This window comes from Chlorocebus sabaeus, chromosome 10 (assembly GCF_047675955.1).
Source record: "Chlorocebus sabaeus isolate Y175 chromosome 10, mChlSab1.0.hap1, whole genome shotgun sequence".
Classification (NCBI taxonomy): Eukaryota; Metazoa; Chordata; class Mammalia; order Primates; family Cercopithecidae; genus Chlorocebus; species Chlorocebus sabaeus.
The window spans coordinates 89,654,239-89,675,728 of NC_132913.1; positions in this window are offsets into that span (position 1 = coordinate 89,654,239).

The following is a 21,490-nucleotide window of genomic DNA, read 5'->3' on the forward strand; positions in this document are numbered from 1 at the left end:
CCTCCCAAAGTGTTGGGATTACAGGTGTGAGCCACTGCACTCAGCCTCCATATGAAAGCCACTGCACTCAGCCTCCATATGAACTTTAGAATTGATATGTTGATATGCACAAAATTACATGCTGTGATTTTGATTGGGATTGCACTGAATCTATAGATCAGGTTGGGAAGAACTGACATCTAACTAACAACATTGAGCATTCTTATCCATAACATAGAAATCCTTCATTATTTAGTTCTTTATTGATTTTTTTCATCAGAGTTTTGTAAGTTTCTTCATATAGATTTTAACGTATTTTGTTAGATTTATACCTAAATATTTCATTGCGGTTGATGCTAATGGTAAATGGTGTTTTTTTTTTTTTGAGATGGAGTCTCACTCTGTCGCCCAGGCTGGAGTGCAGTGGCTGGATCTCAGCTCACTTCAAGCTCCGCCTCCAGGGTTTACGCCATTCTCCTGTCTCAGCCTCCTGAGTAGCTGGGACGACAGGCGCCCACCACCACGGCCGGCTAATTTTTCATATTTTTTTAGTAGAGACGGGGTTTCACCGTGTTAGCCAAGATGGTCTCGATCTCCTGACCTCATGATCTGCCCGTCTCGGCCTCCCAAAGTGCTGGGATTACAGGCTTGAGCCACCGCGCCCGGCCTCTTTTTTCTTTTCTTTTCTTTTTTTTTTTTTTTTTTTTGACAGAGTCTTGCTCTCTTGCCCAGGCTGGAGTGCGGTGGCATGATCTCAGCTCACTGTAACTTCTGCCTCCTGGGTTCAAGCGATTCTCCTGCCTCTCGAGTAGATAGGACCACAGACACCCACTACCACACCTGGCTAATTTTTGTATTTTTAGTAGAAATGGGGTTTCACCATATTGGCCAGCTTGGTCTCGAATGCCTGACCTCATGATCCGACTGCCTCAGCCTCCCAAAGTGCTGGGATTACAATCATGAGCCACCACACTCGGCCTCCTCAGATATGGCTTTCTATTATCTGGTGACCTATGAACTAAAAAGACAATCTGCCCGTATACGCCCACACCCGTAATAATGCAACATAGACAAGAAAACTGGGGAAAAAACGTCCTCATTCAGAACAAGGAAGAATTGAGGACACACGGGTCACTGGACCACAGCAGTTTTGAAATTCCACTGGGTAAGTATTGTGAAGGCCCCCTTCACAATGGATCAACTCTACTGGTGGGCTCTCAGAGTTCACATCGTGGGGATGTCCTCACTTCACGCAAGCTCCAACATTCCACACGAGGCAATTGTCTACATGGATGTTCTCCCTCTTGTCAAGTTCTGACACCATGACTGGGCCTTCCCTTCACAGGACACCCTCTTTACACTAGTCAGGCTCTGACATTCCTCTCCAGGTGACACCATGTTAACACTTAGTCAACTTGGCCGTACCTAATGGCTATGGGACTAAATTGTTAAGAAAGGGAAAGAAAGAAAAAAGAAGAAGAGAGAAAGGGATAAGGGGAAGAGAGGAAATAAAACTTTTCTTAATTTCGTACTATTAGGGCTAGAAGCAGTCAGCATTTCCTACTTTCAAACCCCCAACTTTTTTATTCTATTCCCTTTCATTTCTGCTTACAAACCCAGGAATTCTTTCTTGATCTCATCTCTTTCTTTGTAATATCTTGCCAAACATTGCTAAAAATAATCACTATTAAGTTTCTACTTTCTATTTCCTTCCACCAGGATGGATGACTCAGTAGACACATTGCCTGCTGCTCAAGTAACCTCAGGCAACAATTTTGTGAAATGTACTGCCACTGTATCTCATGGCTTAGCATCTTTTCAGCCACTAACATCAAGTTCATTGCAGCCCACCACTCACCTGCTGTTTCAATGATATATAGCTAAGGTGTGGCTTTTTTACAATAGAATTTTACTTCAAACCAATACTCTTAAAACTGAGAGAGGAAACCCCTAGTGCTGCGGAAAACAGCCAGTTATGTGAGGAAGCTGGAGGAGGCGGTGTTTGATTTGCATAGGGCTTAGGGGATTGGTTTGACCAGGCATGTTATTTACATAGCCCGAGTTAAAACTGACCCTTCCAGCATAGCCTTTTAATATACAAATGCAGGCCGCCAAGATGTTTTACACATGTGGGGATATGTGGGGGAGGCCATGTTGCCAGGCACATGTGGGGGCAAGGGCAAGAGGACAGAGGCGGGAATCACCCTGTTTGGGTGGACCCACTTTTAATAGCCTACATCTGCGTATTAAAAGTTGCCAGCGGGTTTTAAGAACCAGAGCTTTTCTGCTAGACAGACATTTCTGGAGCTGCTTTAAAAGAGACAAAAACTTCCTAAAGACCCCTTTTCCTCTCTATCTACCTAAAATAATTGTTTAATAACTCCTATAACACTATTATTCTTCTTTTGAAAAAGGACAGGGCCGGGTGCCGTGGTTCCTGCCTGTAATCCCAGCACTTTGGGAGGCCGAGGCAGGCGAATCACTTGAGGTCAAGAATTCAAGACCAGTCTGGCCAATACAGCGAAATCCCATCTCTACTAAAAATACAAAAACATAGCCAGGCGTGGTGGCATGAGCCTATAATCCCAGCTACTCGGGAGGCTGAGGTAGGAGAATTGCTTGAACCCGGGAGGCGCAGGTTGCAGTGAGTCAAGATCGCACCACTATACTCCCACTTGGGGGAGAGAGCAAGACTCCATCTCAAAAAAAAAAAAAAGTAAGAAAAAGAACAATCAATTTGTTGACAATTATGGTGAATCTGTGGTATGGTAAGCTGCGGTAGGTAGAATAATATCCCCCAAAAGATATCCATGTCCTAATGCCCAGAACCAATGAATATGTTACCTTACATGGCAAGGTATGGCAAAAGTCCCCTTATGGCAAAGGGGACTTTGCAGATGAGATTAAATTAAGGATCTTGACATGGAGTGCTGAATTTTCTATGTAGGCCCAATGTGATCACGGGTTCTTATAAAAAAGAGAAAGAGCCAGGCATGGTGGCTCATGTCTGCAATCCCAGCACTTTGGGAGGCCAAGGTGGGCGGATCACCTGAGGTCGGGGGTTCGAGACCAGCCTGGCCAACATGGAGAAACCCTGTCTCCACTAAAAATACAAAATTAGCTGGGTGTGGTAACGCATGCCTGTAATCCCAGCTACTCGGGAGGCTGAGGCAGGAGAATCGCTTGAACCCGGGAGGCAGAGGTTGCGTTGAGTTGAGATGGCGCCATTGCTCTCCAGCCTGGGCAACAAGAGCGAAACTCCGTCTCAAAAAAAAAAAAAAAAAAGGGGGAAGAGGCTGGACGCAATGGCTCACACCTGTAATCCCAGCATTTTGGGAGACTGATGTGGGCAGATCACAAGGTCGGGAGATTGAGACCATCCTAGCCAACATGGTGATACTCCATCTCTACTAAAAAAAAAAAAAAAAAAAAAAAAAAAAAAAAAATTAGCTGGGTGTGGTAGCATATGCCTGTAGTCCCAGCTACTGGGGAGGCTGAGACAGGAGAATCGATTTAACCCAGGAAGTGGAGGTTGCAGTGAGCAGAGATCATGCCATTGCACTCCAGCCTGGCAACAGAGTGAGGCAGGCATGGTGGCATGCGCCTATAATCCCAGCTAATCCATGTTGACCATGCTGGTCTCAAACTCCAGACCTCAGGTGATCTGCCCACCTAGGCCTCCCAAAGTGCTGGGATTGCAAACGTGAGCCACCACACCTGCCAAAAAAAAAAAAAAAAAAAAGACAAGGCAATCAGAGTCTGAGAAGGAGCTGTGACAAAGGAAGTAGGGCCATGAGCCAAGGAATGCAGGAAACTTCTCTTAGTCTGTTCAGGCTGTCATAACAAAACACCACAGACTGGATGGTTTAAACAACAGACATTTATTTCTCACAGTTCTAGAAGCTGGGAAGCCCAAGATCAAGGTGTTGACAGATTTGGTTCTTGGTGAGGACTTTTTTCTTCTTGCAAGCAATTGCCTTTTTGCTGAATCCTCACATGGTAGAGAAGAGCATGTGATCTCTTCCTCTTCTTATAAAGACATTAATCCCATCATGGGGACTCTACTCTCATGACCTCATCTAAACAAAATCATCTCCCAAAAGCCCTACCTCCAAACATGATCATATTGGGGATTAGGGTTTCAACATATGAATTTCAGGGGCACATAAACATTCAGTCTATAACATTCCAGAAGTTGGAAAAGGTGAGGAAATAGAGCCTGTCCTAGAGTCTCCCCACTCGAGTTGTGCCATTAGCACATCTATATTAGCTCATTGAGTCCCATGTCACGCTTATGACATCTAGAAGTGTAAGGTAATACATTTGTGTGGTTTTAAGCTATTAAATTTGTGGTAATTTGTTACAGCAATAATAGGAATCTATTACACTTGTTACAGATGGTTAGACAGGCATGAGCAGGGCAGGAGAGGGCTCTCCCCTAATCCACTAGAAATGTCAGACTTCACAATTATCACATTGCCTCTCTAAAAGTGATAAATTATCAGCGGGTCCCAGGGAGAGGCCATTTCCTGATGGTCTGCACCTGTTGTACTAAAGTGTTAATTGAATGCAGACACCAGAGAGAAGGAACTTTCCTGGCATGTGCATTAAAAGACAAAATGGCAGAGTATGACCTTTGGGACACTCCACTGGAAAAGGGAAGAAAGCTTCAGATGGGCATGCATACAAACACATCGCATGCGCTCACTTCCCAAACATTAAAAGGGCAGCATGCAGCCCACCCTAAAGGAAGAATCATGCAGCTGGAAGACACCAGAAGTGGGGCAGCCTACAAAGTCCTAGGACCACAGCTAAAGGCAGCACTTGACCTTCACATGCCTGCTTGGATCTCTTCCAAGCATAGTTTCCTGTTCTACAGCCTTTTTAAATAAACCTCAGGCCCGGCACGGTGGATCACGCCTATAATCCCAGCACTTTGGGAGTCCGAAGCAGGTGGATCACGAGGTCAGGAGTTCAAGATCAGCCTGGCCAACATGGTAAAACACCATCTGTACTAAAAATACAAAAGTTAGCTGGGTGTAGAGGTGCATGCCTGTAATCCCAGCTACTCGGGAGGCTAAAGCAGGAGAATTGCTTGAACCCGGGAGGTGGAGGTTGCAGTGAGCCGAGATCAGGCCACTGCACTCCAGCCTGGGCTACAGAGTGAGACTCTGTCTCAAATAAACAAACAAACTTCAACTCCTGCTTTAAAATTTGCTTTGGTCTCTTTTTCGCCTTACGCCCTTCAGTCGAATTATTTCTTTTGAGGAGGCAAGAACTGAGGTTGCTGCAGACCTGTACGGATTTGCCGCCAGTAACTCAGACACCTTTTGCCAGTAACACACTGTCCTTGCTTGTGAACATAAGTGTGTTTCTATCCAACCTGAAAAGTATACAATGAAGCCAGGCTTGGTGGCTCATAATTGTAATCCTAGAATTTTGGGAGGCCAAGCCAGGAGGATCGTTTGAGACCGAAAATTCCAAACCAGCCTGGGCAACTGTATTAGCCTGTTTTCATGCTGCTGATAAAGACATACCCAAGACCAGGAAGAAAAAGAGGTTTAATGCACATGTTCTCATTCATAGGTGGGAATTGAACAATGAGAACACTTGGATACAGGGTGGGAACATCACACACTGGGGCCTGTCCTGGGGTGGGGAGACCGGGCAGGGATAGCATTAGGAGATATGCCTAATATAAATGACGAGTTAATGGGTGCAGCACACCAACATGGCACATGTGTACATATGTAACAAGACTGCACATTGTGGCCGGGCGCGGTGGTTCAAGCCTGTAATCCCAGCACTTTGAGAGGCCGAGATGGGCAGATCACGAGGTCAGGAGATGGAGACCATCCTGGCTAACACAGTGAAACCCCGTCTCTACTAAAAAATACAAAAAACTAGCCTGGCGAGGTGGCAAGCACCTGTAGTCCCAGCTACTCAGGAGGCTGAGGCAGGAGAATGGCGTGAACCCGGGAGGCGGAGCTTGCAGTGAGCTGAGATCCGGCCACTGCACTCCAGCCTGGGCGACAGAGCAAGACTCCGTCTCAAAAAAAAAACAAAAAAGACTGCACATTGTGCACATGTACCCTAGAACTTAAAGTATAATTAATAAATAAATAAATAAAAAGAGTTTTAATGGATTTACAGTTCCACATAGCTGGGAAGGTCTCACAAACAAGGCAGAAGGCAAGGAGGAGCAAGTCATGTCTTACGTGTATAGCAACAAGTAAAGAGAGAGCTTGTGCAGGGAAACTCCCCCTTAAAAACTCCCCCTTAAAAAGACTTATTCACTATTATGAGAACAGCATCAGAAAGACCTGCCCCCCCCATGATTCAATTACCTCCCATGAAGTACCTCCCAAAGCACTTGGGAATTCAAGATGAGATTTGGGTGGGGACACAGCCAAACCATATCAGCACATAGCAAGATCCTGTCTCTACAAAAAATGTTAAAATTGCCGGACGTGGTGGCTCACGCCTGTAATCCCAGCACTTTCGGAGGCTGAAGCAGGCGGATCACCTGAGGTCAGTAGTTTGAGACCATCCTGCCCAACATGGCGAAACTCCGTTTCTACTAAAAATATAAAAAATTAGCCAGGCATGATGGCAGGTGCCTATAGTCCCAGCTACTCAGGAGGCTGAGGCAGGAGAATCACTTAAACCTGGGAGGTGGAGGTTGCAGTGAGTTGAGATCTTACCACTGCACTCCAGCCTAGGTGACAAGAGTGAAATTCCGTCTAATAAATAAATAAATAAATATCAGCTAGGCATGCTGGTGTGACCTGTAATTCTAGCTACTCCAGAAGCTGTAGTGAGAGGATCACTTGAAACCAGAAGATTGAGGCTGCAATGAGCTGTGATCATGCCACTGCACTATAGCCTGGGTGACAGAGTAAAACCTTGTCTCTTAAAAAAAAAAAAATACATATATATACACACACACACACACATATACCCAATTACTAACATATACTCATTACTCATATCAATAATTGATATCATTTTTACAATATATAATTAACTTGTAGACGTTGAGCTTTTCTTTTCTTTTTCTTTTTTCTTTTTTTTTGAGACTGAGTTTCACTCTGTCACCAGGCTGGAGTGCAGTGGGGCGCTCTTGGCTCACTGCAACCTCTACATCCCAAGTTCAAGCAATTCTTCAGCCTCAGCCTCCTGAGTAGCTGGGATTACAGGGGCATGCCACCATGCCCAGCTAATTTTTGTATTTTTAGTAGAGACAGGGTTTTACCATGTTGGCCAGGATGGTCTCGATCTCTTGACCTTATGATCTGTGCTCCTTGGCCTCCCAAAGTGCTGGGATTACAGGCATGAGCCACTGCACCTGGCCCCTGAGCTTTTTTTTTTAAAAAAAAAATTCCTTTTTTTAAATTTGAGACAGAGTCTTGCTCTGTTGTCAAAGCTAGAGTGTGGGTCTTTCCCTATGTCATGTACTGTATTGTATAATACTCATTCAGTCAGATTATGAGTCAATCTAGGGTCCAACTCTTTTTTAAAATAAAAATTGGGTCTTGCTATGTTGCTCAGGCTGGTCTCAAACTCCTGGGGTCAAGCGATACATCTGCATGGACCTCCCAAAGTGATGGAATTACAGGCGTGACCTACAGTGCCCAGCCTAGGGACACAGCTTTAGGATTAATTAATTACTTAATTATTAAATTTTTTATTTTTTTTTCAGATGGAGTTTCACACTTGTTGCCCAGGCTGGAGTGTAATGGGCAATCGCAGCTCACTGCAACCTCTGCCTCCCAGATTCAAGTGATTCTCCTGCCTCAGCCTCCCGAGTAGCTGGGATTACAGGCATGCGCCACCACGCCCAGCTAATTTTTGTGTTTTTAGTAGAGACGGGGTTTCTCTATGTTGGTCAGGCTGGTCTCAAACTTCTGACCTCAGGTGATCCTCCTGCCTCAGTCTCCCAAAGTGCTGGGATTACAGGTGTGAGCCACCACACACAGCCGAACTTTAAAATTTATTAACACCTCGTGAAAGGAAAATAGAACCACAAAATCGCCAAGTCAAAGGTAAATTCAAGCTGGGCACTGTGTCAGGCAAACCTGACTCCCATTTTATTCTTAAATAAGATAGCTGCAAAGATAAAAAAGCTCCATACCTCCCTTACAATTTAGCCACAAGGAAATTCCTTGTGGGCCTCAACATCTTTTTTTTTTTTTTTTTTTTTTTTGAGATAGAGTTTTGCTCTTGTTGCCCAGGCTGGAGTGCAATGGTGCAATCTCAGCTCACTGCAACCTCCGCCTCCCGGGTTCAAACGATTCTCCTGCCTCAGCCTCCCTAGTAGCTGAGATTACAAGCATGTGCCACCACACCCAGCTAATTTTGTATTTTTAGTAGAGACACGGTTTCTCCATGTTGGTCAGGCTGGTCTACGAACTCCTGACCTCAGGTGATCAGCAAGCCTTGGCCTCCCAAAGTGCTGGGATTACAGGTGTGAGCCACCGCACCCGGTCTTCAACATCTTTATCCTAAAACATTTCTGTTGAATTTCACCCTGGCAAAGTAAATTGATAGCTTATCTTCACAGGTGCAGTACAGAAAGTCATCCTTCTGCTCACCTGAGACAAATGCATATCTGATCACTTCCTCTGCCATATTTTTATGTAAAAATGCAGATTCACTGAGCCAGACTAAGGCATAAGTGACTATTTCTCTACTCCCCTCTCACATGTAAATTGTGGATTTAGTGAAAGACTGATCATGACGGGAGCGGTAGCTCACGCCTGTAATCCCAGCACTTTGGGAGGCCGAGGCGGGCGGATCACGAGGTCAGGAGATCGAGACCATCCTGGCTAACACGGTGAAACCCCATCTCTACTAAAAAATACAAAAAAATTAGCCGGGCGTGGTGTTGGGCGCCTGTAGTCCCAGCTACTCGGGAGGCTGAGGCAGGAGAATGGCGTGAACCCAGGAGGCGGAGCTTGCAGTGAGCCGAGATCCCGCCACCGCACTCCAGCCTGGGCGACAGAGCGAGACTCTGTCTCAAAAAAAAAAAAAAAAAAAAAAAAAAAAGGCTGGCCGGGCGCGGTGGCTCAAGCCTGTAATCTCAGCACTTTGGGAGGCCGAGATGGGTGGATCACGAGGTCAGGAGATCGAGACCATCCTGGCTAACACGGTGAAACCCCGTCTCTACTAAAAAAATACAAAAAACTAGCCGCGCGAGGTGGCGGGCGCCTGTAGTCCCAGCTACTCGGGAGGCTGAGGCAGGAGAATGGCGTAAACCCAGGAGGCGGAGCTTGCAGTGAGCTGAGATCCGGCCACTGCACTCCAGCCTGGGCAACAGAGCGAGACTCCGTCTCAAAAAAAAAAAAAAAAAAAAAAAGGCTGATCAAAGACTCAAAAGAATGCAACCATTTGTCTCTTATCTGCTGGCGACCTGGAAGCTCCATCCCCCAATGCCCAACCCCCCCCCCAGCGCCCCACCCCCACCCCCAGCCCATGCCTGGCTTCCAGTTGTCCCACCACCTAACCAATGTACATCTCACACATATTGATTGACATCTCATGTCTTATGTCTCCCTAAATGTATATAAGGAAACTGTACCCTGACCATCTTAGGCGCATTTGGGCACACGTTGTCAGGACCTCCTGAGGCTGTGTCACAGGCGCATCCTTAACTTTGGCAAAATAAACTTTCTTTTTTTTTTTTTTGAGAGGGAGCCTTGCTCTGTCGCCTAGGCTAGAGTGCAGTGGCACGATCTCGGCTCACTGCAAACTCCGCCTCCCGGGTTCAAGCGATTCACCTGCCTCAGCCTCCAGAGTAGCTGGGATTACAGGCGCCTGCCATCGTGCCTGGCTAATGTTTGTATTTTCAGTAGAGACAGGGTTTTTACCATGTTGGCCAGGCTGGTCTTGAATTCCTGACCTTGTGATCCACCCACCTCGGCCTCCCAAAGTGCTGGGATTACAGACGTGAGCCACCGCGCCCGGCCGGCAAAATAAACTTTCTAAATTGATTGAGACCCGTCTCAGATAGTTTGGGTTCATAAGCTTGACCATACATGAAGCTTTCTGTCACATCTGACTTAGTTCATTTGTATATTTCTATAGGACTTTTCTATTTTCCTTTGAAAAACGAGAGAAAAAAAGTAATGCTTCCAGAACCCTTTAGATTTCTCAAAAGATTGTGAAGCTCCATGGTTTTGGATTTTCGTTCTGTCACACATTCAGGCTCATTCATATAATTATTGTTAAACCAAGTAAATCCATTTTAAAATTCTCTATCCTTTGTTCTAACTCCATACGCCTGGAGTTATCTTAACTGCAAAGTTTAGAAGGCACACAGTCTTCCAAAAACCTGCCCTCACTTCTGACACTGACTGCAAATTTGGGGGGTTCCCAAAACCACCCTCAGATTGAGTAATTAACTACAAGTATTCACATAATTCACTGAAAGCTGTCATACTCATGGTTACAATTTATTATAGGGAAAGGATACAGATGAAAATCAGCCAATGGAAAAGCACATAGGGCAAAATCTGGGCAGGTTCTGCTATGGACTAAATGTTTGTGTCCCACCCAAATTCATACGTTGAAACATAATCCCCAATGGGTGGTATTTGGAGGTGAGGCCTTTGGGAGGTGATTAGGTTATGAGCATTCTGAGGGCTTTAATATCCAGAGTTTCGTTTTGTTTTTTTTGAGAGGGAGTCTAGCTCTGTCGCCCAGGCTGGAGTGCAGTGGCACGATCTCCGCTCACTGCAAGCTCCGCCTCTGGAGTTCATACCATTCTCCCACCTCCACACCATTCTCCTGCCTGAGCGGGACTACAGGCCTATGCTACCATGCCCGGCTAATTTTGGTTTTGAATTTTTAGCAGAGACAGGGTTTCACCGTGGTAGCCAGGATGGTCTCGATCTCCTGACCTCGTGATCCACCCGCCTCGGCCTCCCAAAGTGTTGGGATTACAGGTGTGAGCCACCGCGCCCAGCCTTTTTATTTTTTTGAGATGGAATCTTGCTATGTCACCCAGGCTGGAATGCAGTGTCACGATCTCAGCTCACTGTGACTTTCGCCTCCTGGGTTCAAGCAATTCTCCTGCCTCAGCCTCCTGAGTAGCTGGGACTACAGGCGCCCGTCATCACGCCCAGCTAATTTTTGTATTCTTAGTAGAGATGGGGTTTCACTATGTTGGCCAGGATGGTCTCAATCTCTAGACCTTGTGATCCTCCTGCCTTGGCCTCCCAAGTGCTGGGGTTACAGGTGTGAGCCACCATGCCCGGCCTTGTCCAGAGTTTTTATTGGACTTTATCACGTAAGTCATAGGATTAGTGCCCTTATAAAAGAGACCCCAGAGAGCTCCCCCCCGACTTCAGCCATGTAAGGTTACAATGAAAAGACAGCCATCTTTGAACCAGGAAGTGGGTCCTTGCCAGACATCGAGTGTGCTGGCACCTTGATCCTGGACTCCCCACTCTCTAGAACTGTAAGAAATAAATTTCTGTTGTTTATAAGACACATAATTCATGGTGCTCTATTATAGCAGCTGGAACGGACTAAGACAGGTCCCAAACTCAAAGCTTTCACTGTTCTGTCCTGTGGAGAGTTGTGTTACCCTCTCAGTATCAACATATGACCCTATCCGTGGAGTACTGCCACCAGAGAATTACACCCAAGTTTTAATGTTTAGAGTTTTTACTGGTGCTTCATCACATAGGCATGATTAATTGATTGATTGCCCACCGGCTGCACTCAGTCTCCAGTGTGAGTGACATTGCATGACCCAAAGTCCCACTCTAAATCACATGGTTGGTCTTTCTCACATGGCCAGCCCCTACCCTACAACTATTGGTTGTGGCTAGCCCCTGCTCTAAACTAAGACCCTCCTATAAGGTATGACATAGATTACCTCCCAGAAGCTGAGGGTAAAGGCCAAACCTCATTTTAGACAAAGCCAAATTATCTCCTATATGTCACATGAAAACAGTTTCCATTTTTTCTTTCTTGTATACATTTTCTCCACTTATATGGTGATCTTTGGGATTGCATACAAACAGCAGACTTTTATGATCAATTAATCTCAAATAGTTTTCAGAGAGTACATAGCCATAGATACAGAAATATAAATGAACCACTGTAAATATTAGCTATCTTACTTTTGCAGAAAGAAGGAAAGCTTTTTCCAATTGTATGGAAACAGAAAATGAGCAGCCACAGTTTTCCAACCTCAAAGGTTGACAGGAAGCACAGAGCACAAAACTCACCAATTACTTATAGCAGCTCCAGATCTCAAAGAGCTGTTTTCTGTTCACAGACTCATACAATATTTTTAGTTCATTAATTTATAATGACCTGCAGACAAGACAAATAACATAGAGGATGCCAGGACAAACAAAGAGACAAACCAACTAAAAAAAAAAAAACATAAAAAGACAGCCAGATACTCTGACTTCTGCTACCCAACAGTGAGAGATTCGTTGTGTCTGCTGGCCATCAGGCAGAGACCAAATGGACATTTCATAAACAAACAAGTAAATGCCAGATTCCATGTTGCTACCATCAATAGCGTTATACAAATCAAAACCAGAACTAGGTCCAGACTTGGCCATTAACTAGAAACACTGAAAGAAATTTAGGGTAAAACTCTATTGCCACACAAGACTCAACTCAGGAGCTAGAAAAATTATGCATAGGTGAAAATAAGCTACTTGGTTCCCTTCTCTGGAAGTACAGTCTCCTAAGCACTGACAGGCAAATCTGTGTGGTCCTCTCAATGGAATCTAAAGAATGAAACAAAAAGTCATTTAGAAAAAAAAATTACTTGCAGAAAAGTTGTTGAGAAGGTCATTTTATTTTACAGTTGTTTTTTTTTTTTTGTTCGTTTTTTTGTTTTCTCTTGTTGCCCAGGCTGGAGTGCAATGGCATGATCTTGGCTCACTGCAACCTCTGCCTCCCAGGTTCAAGTGATTCTCCTGCCTCAGCCTCCCGAGTAGCTGGGATTACAGGCATGCGTCACCACGCCCAGCTAATTTTTTATTTTTAGTAGAGACAGGGTTTCTCCATGTTGTTCAGGCTGGTCTGAAACGCTAGACCTCAGGTGATCCGCCCACCTCGGCCTCGCAAAATGCTGGGATTACAGGCATGAGCCACTGTGCCTGGCCAGGAGGTCAGTTTTTAAATAATAAACGTAGGCCTGGTGAAGTGGCTCATGCCTGTAATCCCAACGTTTTGGGAGGCAGAGGTGGGCGGATCACCTGAGACCGGGAGTTAGAGACCAGCCTGGCCAACATGGAGGAAACTCGTCTCTACTAAAAATACAAGAGTTAGCCAGGCATGGTGGCACACACCTGGAATCCCTGCTACTCAGGAGGCTGAGGCAGGAGAATCACTTGAGCTTGGGATGCCGGTATTGCAGTGAGGGGAGATCTCACCACCACACTCCAGCCTGGGCGACAGAGCAAGGCTCCTTCTCAAAAATAATACAAATAGGCCAGGCGTGGTGGCTCACACCTGTAATCCCAGCACTTTGGGAGACTGAGAGGGGCGGATCACAAGGTCAGGAGTTCGAGACCAGCCTGGCCAACATAGTGAAACCCTGTCTCTACTGAAAATACAAAATTAGCCGGGCATGGTGGCGTGCACCTGTAGTCCCAGCTACTCCGGAGGCTGAGGCAGGAGAATCACTTGAACCCAGGAGGCAGAGATTGCGGTGAGCTGAGATGCTGCCACTGCACTGCAGCCTGGGTGACAGAGCAAGGCTTTGTCTCAAAAAATAAATAAATAAATAAATAATAATCAAAGGTATTATTATTATTTTATTATAATTCCTATTATTTTATACATCTCATTTTTGTTTATGTTTACCTCAAGGTTTACCAATTTATTCGCTCACTTTTTTTTTTTTTGATGAGACGGGGTCTTGTTCTGTTGCCCAGAGTATAGTTTTGTTGCCCAGGCTGAAGTGCAAATGGCACGATCTCGGTTCACTGCAACCTCTGCCTCCCGGGTTTAAGCCATTCTCCTGTTTCAGCCTCCTGAGTAGCTGGGACTACAGGCACGTGCCACCCTGCCCAACTAATTTTTGTATTTTTAGTAGAGACGGGGTTTCACCATGTTGGCCGAGATGGTCTCTATGTCTTGACCTCGTGATCCACCCGCCCAGACTGTAGTGCAGTGGTGCAATCTCAGCTCACTGCAGCCGTAACTTCGTGGGCTCAAATGATCCTCCTGCCTCAGCCTCCAGAGAAGCTGGGACTACAGGAGTGCCAGCATGCCCAACTAATTTTTTTTTTTTTTTTTTTTTTTTTTGAGACGAAGTCTCACTCCGTAGCCCAGGCTGGGGTGCAGTGGCGCGATCTCGGCTCACTGCAAGCTCTGCCTCCCGGATTCAAGCCATTCTCCTGCCTCAGCCTCCCGAGTAGCTGGGACTACAGGCACCTGCCACGATGCCCGGCTAATTTTTTGTATTTTTAGTAGAGACAGGGTTTCACTCCTGACCTTGTGATCAACCTGCCTCGGCCTCCCAAAGAGCTGGGATTACACGAGTTAGCCACAGCGCCCGGTATGCTAAGAAAACAAAAACTAAGAAAATGTATCACCAACAGAGATTCACTAAAAGAATTTCCATGTACTTCAATAAGAAAACACACACACACACACACAGAAAGAGAGAGAGAGAAAACTCTGCAATACAAGAGGAAAAATTAGGCTGGGCCTGGTGGCTCATACCTGTAATACCAACACTTTGGCAGACTGAGGAGGTGGATCGCTTGATCTCAGGAGTGTGAGACCCAGCCTGAGCAACGTCGTCAAACACTGTCTCTATAAAAAATACAAAAAATTAGCTGTCTCAAAATAAAAGAGTCCTGGCCGGGCATGGTGGCTCACGCCTGTAATTCCAGCACTTTGGGAGGCCGAGGTGGATGGATCACGAGGTCAGGAGTTCAAGACCAGCCTGGCCAAAGTGGTGAAACCCCATCTCTACTAAAAATACATTAGCCGGGCATGGTGGCGCATGCCTATCATCTCAGCTACTTGGGAGGCTGAGGCAGGAGAATCGCTTGAACCCGGGAGGCAGAGGTTGCAGTGAGCCGAGACAGCGCCACTGTACTCCAGCCTGGCAACAGAGTGAGACTCCATCTCAAAAAAAAAAAAAAAAAAAAAAAAAGACGGTCCTTATTTCATGTTTATTTATGAAAAAATCGTTTTGCTGGATATACAATTCTAAGTCAAGTTACTTTTTTTCTAACACTTTGAAGATATTCTTCCATTAATCTCTAAACACTATTATTGCTGTTAAGATCTCCCTTAGTCTAATGGTTTACTTTGTACATTGCAGATCATCTGACTTTTCTTTCTGTCTGAATTTAAGATTTTTCTCTTTTTGATATCTTGTGGTTCTGATACAACCATTCTGTGATTATGATATTCTACAACATGCTTAGGTATGAATTTTCCCTCTGAATTGTGTTTCCTGTATCTGTGAATTCATGTCCTTCTCAATTGATACCTCCTCTTCTCTTAGTCTCTTTTTTTCTTAGGTTTCTTAACTATTCTTTTGTATTTTCCATGAGTCTATGACTCATTTGAAGTCCTTTTTTTTTTTTTTTTTTTTTTTTTTCTGAAACAGGGTCTCACTCTGTTGCCCAGGCTGGAGTGCAGTGGCCTGATCACTGCTCACTGCAGCCTCAACCTCCCAGGTTTAAGTGATCCTCCCAAGTAGCTGGGACTAAGGTGCACACCACTACACTGGATAATTTTTTTTTTTAAATTATACTTTAAGTTCTAGGGTACATGTGCATAATGTGCAGGTTTGTTACATATGTATACTTGTGCCATGTTGGTGTGCTGCACCCATTAACTCATCAGCACCCATCAACTCATCATTTACATCAGGTATAACTCCCAATGCAATCCCTCCCCCCTCCCCCCTACACTGGATAATTTTTAAAATTTTTTGTGAAGACAGAGTCTCACTATGCTGCCCAGGCTGGTCTTGAACTGAGCTCAAGCAAGTCTCCTGCCTCAGCCTCCCAAAGTGTTGGGATTACAGGTGTAAGCCACTGTGCCTGGCTGAAGTACTTTCTTTATATTTATCTGCAGAGTACTAATTCTCTTTTTTTTCCCTATGTTTTAACTTCTTTTCTAGCAAATCCATCGAGTTTTTATTTCAATGTTAAATGTTTTATTCTAGAAGTGCAATATGATTCTTTTTCTTTTTCTTTTTCTTTTTTTTTTGAGGCGGAGTGTAGCTCTGTCGCCCAGGCTGGAGTGCAGTGGCCGGATCTCAGCTCACTGCAAGCTCCACCTCCCGGGTTCACGCCATTCTCCGGCCTCAGCCTCCCGAGTAGCTGGGACTACAGGCGCCCGCCTCCTCGCCCGGCTAGTTTTTTGTATTTTTTAGTAGAGACGGGGTTTCACCGTGTTAACCAGGATGGTCTCGATCTCTTGACCTCGTGATCCGCCCGTCTCGGCCTCCCAAAGTGCTGGGATTACAGGCTTGAGCCACCGCGCCCGGCAATATGATTCTTTTTCAAACATGCCAAGTCATTTTAATACTTACATCTTGCTCTATTTTCCTGATTTCACATTTTCTTATTTAAACATTTCAGATTAAGCAATGTAAAATCTGTATGTGATAAATTTAATATCAGAAGTTTTTGAAGAGGACCTACTGCATTTTTTCTTCTGAATCTGTTCATTTTTGTTTATTTGATAATTTTTTTATTGTACGGTCATATTTGGGTTTCAATTTGTGCCAAATTTGAGGAAGGTGGCCAGTATTTTAAAGAGCTTTAAATAACCTCCCGAGTTCAAGCGATTCTCCTGCCTCAGCCTCCCAAATAGCTGGGACTACAGGCATGCACCACCACACCTGGCTAATTTTTGTATTTTTAGTAGAGACAGGGTTTCACCATGTTGCCCAGGCTGGTCTCAAACCTCTGACCTCAGGTGATCCACCCACCTCAGCCTCCCAGAGTGCTGGGATTACGGCATTGAGTTGCCGCACCCGGTCCTTTTTTTTTTTTTTTTTTGAGACAGAGCGTTGCTCTGTCACCCAGGCTGGAGTGCAGCGGTTCACTGCAACCTCTGCCTTGTGGATTCAAGCAATCCTTGTGCCTCAGCCTGCCAAATAGCTGGGATTACAGGCATGCGCCACCATACCCAGCTAATTTTTGTATTTTTAGTAGGGACAGGGTTTCACCATGGTGCCCAGGCTGGTCTCGAACACCTAGCCTCAAGTGATCTGCCTGCCTCTGCTTCCCAAAGCGCTGAGATTACAGGCATGAGACATCACACCGGGCGTAGTATCCTATAATTGTTTAATATGCATAGATTTTGTTTTTCAAAAAATTATAAGTTCCCTAAGAGCAAGTAATCTTGAAGTTGGAGTGGAGATGGTGATGTCAAAAATAGAGGCTAATTATTAGTCTGCTCAGGACCATACTATGATATGGTCCAGGGTCTGGACCTTAGCTTTACAAGCCAAGAAACTAAATTTTTATCATTAACCCAGATTGATTAGTTCAGAGGAAATGGCTCATTTTGTGCCAGCTCACAGGACACCGATGAATGGATATCACTATATTTTAGCTGGTCAGGCAGAAATGAGACTTTCTTGAGCAGCTTTACCACACAACTCACCAGACAGCCTCTATTTTTTCTGGGTAGACTAGCCTCCATATTTTTATGTCCAAATGTTCAGGAAACGGGGTCTTGCTCTTTCGCTCAGCCTGGAGTGCAGTGGGGTGTTCATAGATCATTGTAGCTTTGACCTCCCCAGTCAGCCTCTCAAATAGCTGGGACCATAGGCACATGCCACCTTGCCCACCTAATTTTTTTTTTTTTTTGAGACGGAGTTTCCCTGTTTTTGCCCAGGCTGGGGTGCAATGGTGAGATCTCAGCTCACCACAACCTCCGCCTCCCGGGTTCAAGGGATTCTCCTGCCTCAGTCTCCCTAGTAGCTGGGATTAAGGCAGACGCCACAACACCTAGCTAATTTTTATATTTTTAGTAGACAGGGTTTCACCATGTTGGTCAAGGATGGTTTCGAACTCCTTGACCTCAGGTGATCTGCCTGCCTCAGCCTCCCAAAGTGCTAGGACTACAGGCGTGAGCTACCACATCTGGCTTTTTCTTTTCCTTTTTTTTTTTTTTTTTTTTGTGGAGTCAGAGGTCTCACTTTGTTGCCCAGACTGGTTTCAAACTCCTTGCTTCAAATGATCCTCCCATGTGTGCTGAAATGTTCAGGAAACTTTTATTTTTATTTATTTGTTTATGGAGACGGAGTTTCACTCTCGTTGCTCAGGCTTGAGTGCAATCAATGGCATGATCTCGCCTCACTGCAACCTCCGCCTCCTGGGTTCAAGCAATTCTCTTGCCTCAGCCTCCCGAGTGACTGGGATTACAGGCATATGCCACCACGCCTGGCTAATTTTTGTATTTATTTTTTTTTAATTTTTTGACACGGAGTCTTGCTCTGTGGCCGAGGCTGGACTGCTGTGGCAAGATCTTGGCTCACTGCAAGCTCCGCCTCCCGGGTTCACACCAGTCTCCTGCCTCAGGCCCCCGAGTAGCTGGAACTACAGGTGCCCACCACCACGCCCGGCTAATTTTTTGTGTATTTTTAGTAGACACGGGGTTTCATTGTGTTAGCCAGGATGGTCTCGATCTCCTGACCTCACGATCTGCCTGCCTTGGCCTCTCAAAGTGCTGGGATTACAGGCGTGAGCCACCGCACCTGGCCAATTTTTGTATTTTTAGTAGAGACGGGAGTTTCTCCATGTTCGTCAGGCTGGTCTCGAACTCCTCACCTCAGGTGATCCACCCGTCTCAGCCTGCCAAAGTGCTGGGATTATAGGCGTGAGCCACCGCGCCCGGCCATGTTCAGGAAACTTTTAAACTGAAATAGAAACTCAATTGGAACAGATATCCTTGATTTGCATAGGGCCCACAGGGTAAAGTGAGGGAAAAACATTGAGGTTCCTACTAGTACTGATTTGATGTTAAGAAGTCCTCAGAAAATGCTGGACTGCCCAAAAAGACAATAGCGTCGTAAGAGAAAACCATCACACATCTAGTTGCATGAGCCAGACCAAACCAAAAGGATGGCTGTTAGAACAGATGATCAGAGGTTTGAGCCTATTTCTGGCCATCTCCCAACATATTATCCTAGTAGCCTGATTTCTCCAAGCACCCATGGTCTCTGGAAAAAAAAGGACTCTGGCAAAAAGAAAGACATGTGACACAAGGGGTCAATAACTCTGAAAGAACAAATTAGAAGGCACAAAAGCTGATTCCCTGTTGGCTGGAAAGGGACATCAACCCATGAAGGTAGCGATATAGAGAAGGTGGGCAATCATGTGGGCAGCACCTGTGTTCAACAAAGTGAGAGCAGTAAACAGAGTAGAGGTCTGCAATATCAGCAGACACCACAGCAACAAAATACAGCGCTGTAGACCCTGCGCGGTGGCTCCCGCCTGTAATCCCAGCTCCCAGCACTTTGGGAGGCTGAGGTGGGCGGATCACCTGAGGTCAGGAGTTCAAAACCAGTCTGGCCAACATGGAGACATCTTGTCTCTACAAAAATACAAAAATTAGCCAGGCATAATGGCGAGTGCCTGAAATCCCAGCTATTCTAGAGGGTGAGGCGGCAGAATCGCTTGAACCCGGGAGGTGGAGGTTGCAGTGAGCTGAGATCGCACCATTGCATGACACAGCAAGACTCTGTCTCAAAAAAAAAAAGAAAGAAAGAAAGAAAGAAAATATAGCACTGTACATGGCAGGTCAGTGATTGTATGATAGAAACAATTTCCAAGTCCATCTTCTGGGTAGTCCTAAAGGAAACTATGAGGAAGATTATATGATCTTGCATTACTTAACTTCTCTGAGAAGGAAAGTAAGAGTAATAATAAGTATAGAGATTTTTACATATTTCTTTCACTGCTGTGTCCTTAGTGCCTGTAAGAATGCCTGGCACAGGCCAGGTGCGGTGGCTCATGTCTGTAATCCCAACACTTTGGGAGGCCAAAGTTGGCGAATCACAAGGTCAGGAGTTTGAGACTAGCCTGACCAACATGGCAAAACCCCGTCTCTACTAAAAATACCAAAATTAGCTGGGCGTGGTAGTGCGCACCTGTATAGTTCCAGCTACTCAAGAGGCTGAGGCAGGAGAATTCCTGAACCTGGGAAGCAGAGGTTGCAGTGAGCCGAGGTCCCACCATTGCACTCCAGCCTGGGTGACAGTGTGAGACTCCACCCCCTCCCCCCAAAAAAAGAAAAAGAATGCCTGGCACAGAGTAGACACTCAAATATCTGTTGAATATATAAAAGATGTTCACAAGGCCTGGTGCGGTGGCTCATACCTGTAATCCCAGCACTTTGGGAGGCTGAGGCAGGCAGATCATGAGGTCAGGAGATAGAGACCCTCCTACCTAACACAGTGAAACCCCGTTTCTACTGAAAATACAAAAAATTAGCTGGGCGTGGTGGCGGGCACCTGCAGTCCCAGCTCCGCGGGAGGCTGAGGTGGAAGAATGGCATGAACCCGAGAGGTGGAGCTTGCAGTGAGCCGAGATCGTGCCACTGCACTCCAGCCTGGGCAACAGTGAGACTACACCTCAAAAAAAAAAAAAAAAAACAAAAATTTCACCATCCAGAACATCCCCTTCTTGTTACCAGGCACGTGGAAGGTGTCTGAGCAAAATGATATCTTTTGCTAATCTTAATAGGTTTCTAAAAGTCCCTGGAGGCTTTACCAGCACCTTGAAATTATCCCACTATTCATTCATTCCATTTATTCATTTACTTACTTATTAGTCATGTTTATGGAATCTCTACTATGTGCCAGATACTAGCCTAGTACTTGCAGATTTTGCAACAAACTTTTATAGAGTTTATATTCTAGTTGGAACAGGGGTGGAGGTGGGGTGTACAGAGAGGACACACGAACCATGTTTCTCATCCTTGTCCTTTCACCATGTTAACCATCAGTAAAACTATAAGCCCCTGGTTGGGCGCAGTTGTTCACACCTGTAATCCCAGCACTTTAGGAGGCCAAGCGGGGCAGATCACCTGAGCCTGGGAGTTCAAGACCAGCCTGACCAACATGGAGAAACCCCGTCTCTACTAAAAATACAAAATTAGCTGGGTGTGATGGCTCATGTCTGTAATCCCAGCTACTCAGGAGGCTAAGACAGGAGAATTGCTTGAACCCAGGAGGCAGAGGTTGCAGTGAGCTGAGATCATGCCATTGCACTCCAGCCTGCGCAACAAGAGCGAAACTCTGTCTCAAAAAAAAAAAAAAAAATTGTAAGCCCTTCTATCATCTGTACTCTCCTATATTCTCCTTTTTATATTTCTTTGTGCTCTCTCCCCTTGACTCAGTACTTTAACAAAGTACTGGCCGGGCGCGGTGGCTCAAGCCTGTAATCCCAGCACTTTGGGAGGCCGAGACGGGCGGATCACGAGGTCAGGAGATCAAGACCATCCTGGCTAACACGGTGAAACCCCGTCTCTACTGAAAAGTACAAAAACT